The following is a 5883-nucleotide window of genomic DNA, read 5'->3' on the forward strand; positions in this document are numbered from 1 at the left end:
CATCAGTAATTCCACCAGAGCCTCTGATTGGCTACCAAGTTGGGGGGATGGAGTCAGCACAATGGGGCTGACTTGCGGCTGCTTTGTGTTCCCTCCAAGCAACTGCACGCACAAACTTATGTCACGGGCTTTGTATCTGCAGAGTTCACGAAACCTGCAGTTCAGTGATTTGGCGTTTACAATTTTTTTCCATGTGAATAAAATTATTCTGCATAAAATACATCTTTGGGGGTTTTATGCAGACATTCTCACTGCATTTTATTATGAGAAAGCTCAAGTAGTGAATGCTGGAATCAGTGATACAAATTTTCAGAAATTGGAAGCTCTTTAGTCAGAACTTGTTCCTCAATACATTTCGACTTAGACAACTGGAAAGGTTATCAGGTGAACAAGTATTTAATGACCGCTCCCCACATCAAATGGGGGCGCTTTTTGTGTGGTCGCGCGCAGCCCCCCAGATCCCAGTCCAGTGAGACTCCTGGTAGTTCGGGCTGGCTTCATCCTCCCCAGACTGGATACCTGGAGGTCTCCACCTACCTCAGCCAATTGCCCAATCCTGCCTGGGGAGGCGTTGCCAGGGGATTGGCCAGGTAAGGGGAGGGACCGTCCTGCCTACACAACAGGTGAATCTTACCTGTAAAGTGGCAGTCGGCTCCAGAGCTTCTCCCACCCTCCCCTCCCTAAGTCGTCTTTTTGCAAGTTAACCTCTTCTCCACAGGTACGCGGGTGCTGCTACGTCAGGGTCGCTGTTGAAGGGCCACAAAGGAATTTTCCTGCATTGGCAGGTTTTGTCTTTTCCATAGCAAAATGTCACAACTTTGGCGGTTTCAGGCCTTGGGCAGAATCCTCTTCCTAAATGGGGGGGGGCGTGAAACGGTGATCCACCCCCCCTTGCGGCAGTGATACCAGGGCTCCCCGTTAAAGGGGTCTTGAGGGGAGGCATTGGCCATACGCCGAGAAGTTGTCATTGCTCTCCCCTGCGAAGGCGGCGAAACGGGAGGGTGGGCTCTCTGCTTGAACATATGTCCTCCAGAGCCAGCCCAAACCCCACACATTCTGGATAACCCTGAAGTCTCCTAGCTCCCTGGCTGGGGACTGGGAAGGATAAATTCCCAATGCCTGAGCCAAGGTCTCCCTACACCTGAAACTTAATATAGGTTGTGGCCAATTTTAATCCCATAGCACGTTGTCTTGAGTCATTATTCCGCTCGGGGGTCGCCTGGGGTTGGGGGGACTCCACCTGTCCACGCAAATGCTCTTCCCGTTTTAAACTTCGAAGAGCTTCTCCAATGGCATTCTCTGCGAGGAACATTAATGGGGTGGTGGTGTTGTCAGTTTATCTGGACTCCACTGAAATAGAGTCCCATGGGATCAGGAGAAGTTGAGAATTTGATCCACCCAATTTTAAATTATTTACATGGTAGACCAAAGGGTGTTATGTTAAAAGTCCGTTTGAAAGGAAGATGATGAGTATATTATTATAAGGGTGGCCCCATTTTAAAGTTTGGCAACCAAGGACTTAATATGATCTCAGTGAGTTTAGGATGGAGAGTTTTGTATGTTTCATTTGTATTATACTTCATATGTAACATTCCATGTTGTTTATGGTCTATTATTCCCCCTCTGTTTTATACTAATAGTCTATGACCTTATATATAAATCTCACCTGATATAGCCACTTTTATCCACTTACCAAGACCCACACATTCTGAACACAAAACAGAGAACGCAGAGAATACTTATAATTTGAATAAAATTATATACAAACTTATGGCATAAACAAGTAAGAAAACTTACAAAATTAGAGATAGTCAAACAAATCTTAGCATTGTCAGAATCAAGTGATATCCTGAATTTACATACATATATACAAGTGCTTATAAAATCCAAAAACCTCTTGACTAGAGACAAAAAACTGACTTCTTCAAAAAAAATTAAAAGTGGTAAAGACTAAAAGAAAGGAGTAAGAAATGTAAACATTTGTTGAAAATACCACAATGGAAACACTTATTTTTACTATATTCTGTTTTATAAAGTGCTGGCATAACTTATTGTGGCATGTTTGTTTCCCCTATTATCCACATTAAAAGTGTATTTATGCAAGATGATCTTCTATTTTAAACCATCTAAAATTAACACTTTTAGGAAGGAAAAAAGGGAAGCAATATTAATATCCAATATGACATCCACCAGGGGGGAAAACAGAAGAACGAAAAGTATCCTTAGATACCCAGAGTACAGTTGATTTGATACAGCAGATGATGAATGAGCAGATGGAAATTCTTAAAACAGAAATAAATGAATTCAAAAATGAATCTTAAAAAGACACAGCCATTTTTCAAATACAAAATGTAACTGACTGGAGGAGACAATAAATAAAATACCAACATCTTACGCACAAATGTCTGGAGAAATGAAACAAGTAAAGGACAGAGTGGAAGTGTTGGAAAGTGGAAGTCAAGTGGCAGATAGAGAGATGGAAAGATATTGGATGACATAGCATTATTGGAATTGAGAGAAAAAGAGCTCTACTTATGACTCAGAGCAATTCCAGAAGATGATGATGAAGATACTAGGTATAAAATCAGTATAAAGAGAGTTATGGTAATGGTTTAAAAAGAAACTTACAAACTAAGAGCACCTGCAAACAATTTGATGTTAACTTAAGAAAACCCATTGCAGAGAATAGGAATTATTATGGATAAATTAAATGATTTTGGTATGTTGGCAGGCTTTAAGATTAATTGCCAGAAAACAAATTTTAACAAAAATCTGACAACAGAAAACTAGAAGGTTCTGATGGAGAAAAAAGGGTTACAATTTTTTAAAAAGTTAAATACTTCGGTATTACTATGACAAATATGAACAGTACATTGTTGCAAAATAATTGTGCTAAAACATCGGCTGAAGTTAGAAAAGATATGTCAAGATGAGAGAAGTTAAAACTCTCGCTGTTGGGTAGAATTTCAGTGATAAAGATTAATGTTCTGCCTAGAATGATGTTTTTATTCCAAACAATACCTATTGTGACCTTTTAAAGGCAAAAAGATTTATCTAAGTTCTTATGGCAAGGGGGGGAAACAGAAGTCAAAATGAAAGTATTGCAAGATGGAAAGGAAAGGAAAGGGGAAAGGGGAAAGGGGAAAAGGGGGAAAAGGGGGAAAAGGGGGAAAAGGGGAAGGGGGAAAGGGGGAAAAGGGAAAGGGGGAAAGGGGGAAAAGGGAAAGGGGGAAAGGGGGAAAGGGGGAAAGGGGAAAGGGGGAAAGGGGAAAAGGGAAAAGGAGAGGTTTGGGTCTGCCTGTTTTGAATCAGTACGTTGTATCCTGTTTAGAGTGGATGAAAGAGTGTCTCTGAGAAATGAGAGACTTTGGGAATTAAGTCATGACTTAAGATTTGGATGGCATCATATTTGTGTTATGATAAGGTCAAAGTCAATGTGGACTTTAAAAAACATTTTACCAGACATACTATATTGAGAATCTGGAAGAGATCTAAACCTTGGTTATACCTGAAGATACCCTTATGGATCTCAACGCTAGAAGCATTTCATAGAAAAGATGTGATAGGCAGAAAAAGGGTTAACATACCAAGAATTATAAGGGTGAAACCAAGAAGACTAAAGTTAAAACAAGGGAAGGTCAGTCTCTCCAATGGTTTTCCTACTTACAACACAGAGAGATTTAAGTCAGATAAAGAGGATTTTCGGTATAGAAAAAAGGCAGACTTTGAAATACAGTTGTGTACAGATGAACATGTCATTGCGAAAATGTACAAATTACTGTTGAAATTTGAAATGCAAGAACAAGTAGTAGTAGTAGTAATAATAATAATTTTATTATTTGTACCCTGCCCATCTGACATGGTAAAAGAATGTATGATTAAATGGGCAAAAGACTGGGCATAATATACAGATGGAACAATGGGAACATACGTGGATTAAAGGGTTAAAATACACATTGTGTTAAGATTTTTATAAAATGATGTACCATGGTATTTAACCCCTGAGACGTTATTTAGGATGTATAAAAATATTCCAAATACTTGCTGGAAGTGTAAAGAACATGAAGGGCCATTCTATCTTGCTTGGTGGACACGTCAAAAAGCTAAAAAATATTGGACACAAATTCATACAATACAGAGATCTTGAATGTTAACTTCCATCTGAAACCAGCACTCTTTCTGCTTGGACAAACGAGAAACGGATTGTGGAACTTCCAATACATGACTATAGCAGCAAGACTTTTATATGCACAAAGATGGAAAGACTCATATTTACTAACAATAGAATGATTGTTAAAACTATTGGACGTAGCCAAGATGGCGGAATTGACATGTTCAGAGAAAAGACACTTAACATTTACTAAACATTGGAGACCCCTTATAGCCTTTTTGCGTGAAAAAGAAAATGAACTAATGGCATTTGGGTTTGAAGACTGAAGATAATGTTGGTTTATAGAAAATGGCTTCATTAGGTGTAATACTGGAGTGGATGAGTTGAATAATGTTTACAAATTGCTGATAGATGAGGAATTGGAAGTTATTTATTTTCTTTTTTTCTCCCATTATTATTTTTATCTCCACTTTTATCTATTTTCCTTTCCTTTCTGTTTGTGCTTTTATCTATATTATTTTACTTTCGACAAAAAAGATCTGAGTTTCTGTATACCTTTTTCTAAATTCCAATAAAATCTGTTTTAAAATAAAGTCAACACTTTAAAAACGCATATTAGGCAATTGTATTTTGTATCCCACCCTTCCCATAGGGATTTTTAACTGATAGTCTTAAGAAAATATGGCTTTCAAATACTGACATTCTGTACTGAGTTTCTGAATGTGGGCTTGAATCTGCACCACCTTGATTCTAAAAGTATACCTCAGTCCAGCTACTTGCAGTGCCAACCTGTCACTGCTTGTGAAATTCAACACATGGCTTTAGGCTTCATTCCCGTGTACTCTTACCTGAGAGTAAGCACCATTGAACATAGTGGGGCTTACTTCTGAGTAAAGAGGAATAGATTACACCATTACACATATTAGTGGTATCATATATTTGCTGGGATACCATCAATGGATTCAACTGATGAATGGGACGGTAGAAGAGAGTTGTAATTTAGGAGAATAATTTGATGAAGTCAACTTCATCTATAAAAGATAAATTATGACAAAACCTAACATTGCACACTTTTGTGGAAGTTCTCATTCAATAAAATTTAGTCTTGTTGGCCTTCAGGCTTAATACCTCACAAAATTTAGTGTGCCCTTAAGTAGTATATAGCATTGCAGATTTTCCTGCCAGAAAGGTATACCACATTGACACGAGTTTGTGAGTAGACAGGTAAAGGAAGTGCTTTTTTTCTAGAAAAATAGGTGCCGGTACTCATCATGAAGTTTTTAACAACAAAGAAGAGATGCCGGTACTGTGTACCCTTGCGTAGCCCCTGGAAAAAAAAATACCAGCTAAAGGTATTTTCACATATGACACAAATGCATCTTTGACCCTTTTCCATGTTATTTGTTTACACAAAAAGGTTTTTAAATTAAATCAGTATTTTAAAAAATCTGGGTATTATATTTGCATAACAGAATTGTGGAATGCAAATGGTTATTTAAAAGTGCCTCACGTGAAAATGGTCTAAGGCTGCAAACCTCTCTACACTGAACCCCAGTGAGGCTCATTTCTGAGCAAACATGCAAGAGCCTCCGGGCTGCCAATCAGGAAGCCACTTGAACTCCAGTCAACATTCCAAGTGGGAAACACAGGCTCAAAGGATTCATTGTAGTACAGCTATATACTAATAAGTCACTGATTTGAATCTGTTCAACAAAAAGATGACAGCATGAGGCTGCTCTGCTGGACTTGAACAAAAGGGCCCATTTCTCTGC

General features: G+C 38.5%; 1 long non-coding RNA gene across 1 annotated transcript; it reads left to right on the plus strand.

Annotated features, from left to right (window-relative positions):
* Nucleotides 1-1079: 1079 nt before the first annotated feature.
* LOC310691211 lies at nucleotides 1080-4578 on the plus strand. The gene is made up of 2 exons (XR_014518386.1): nucleotides 1080-3086; nucleotides 3313-4578. It is a non-coding gene; the product is annotated as an uncharacterized lncRNA (long non-coding RNA).
* Nucleotides 4579-5883: the final 1305 nt, after the last annotated feature.

The sequence above is a fragment of the Podarcis liolepis genome (genome assembly GCF_965112155.1).
Source record: "Podarcis liolepis genome assembly, chromosome: 1".
NCBI lineage: Eukaryota > Metazoa > Chordata > Lepidosauria > Squamata > Lacertidae > Podarcis > Podarcis liolepis.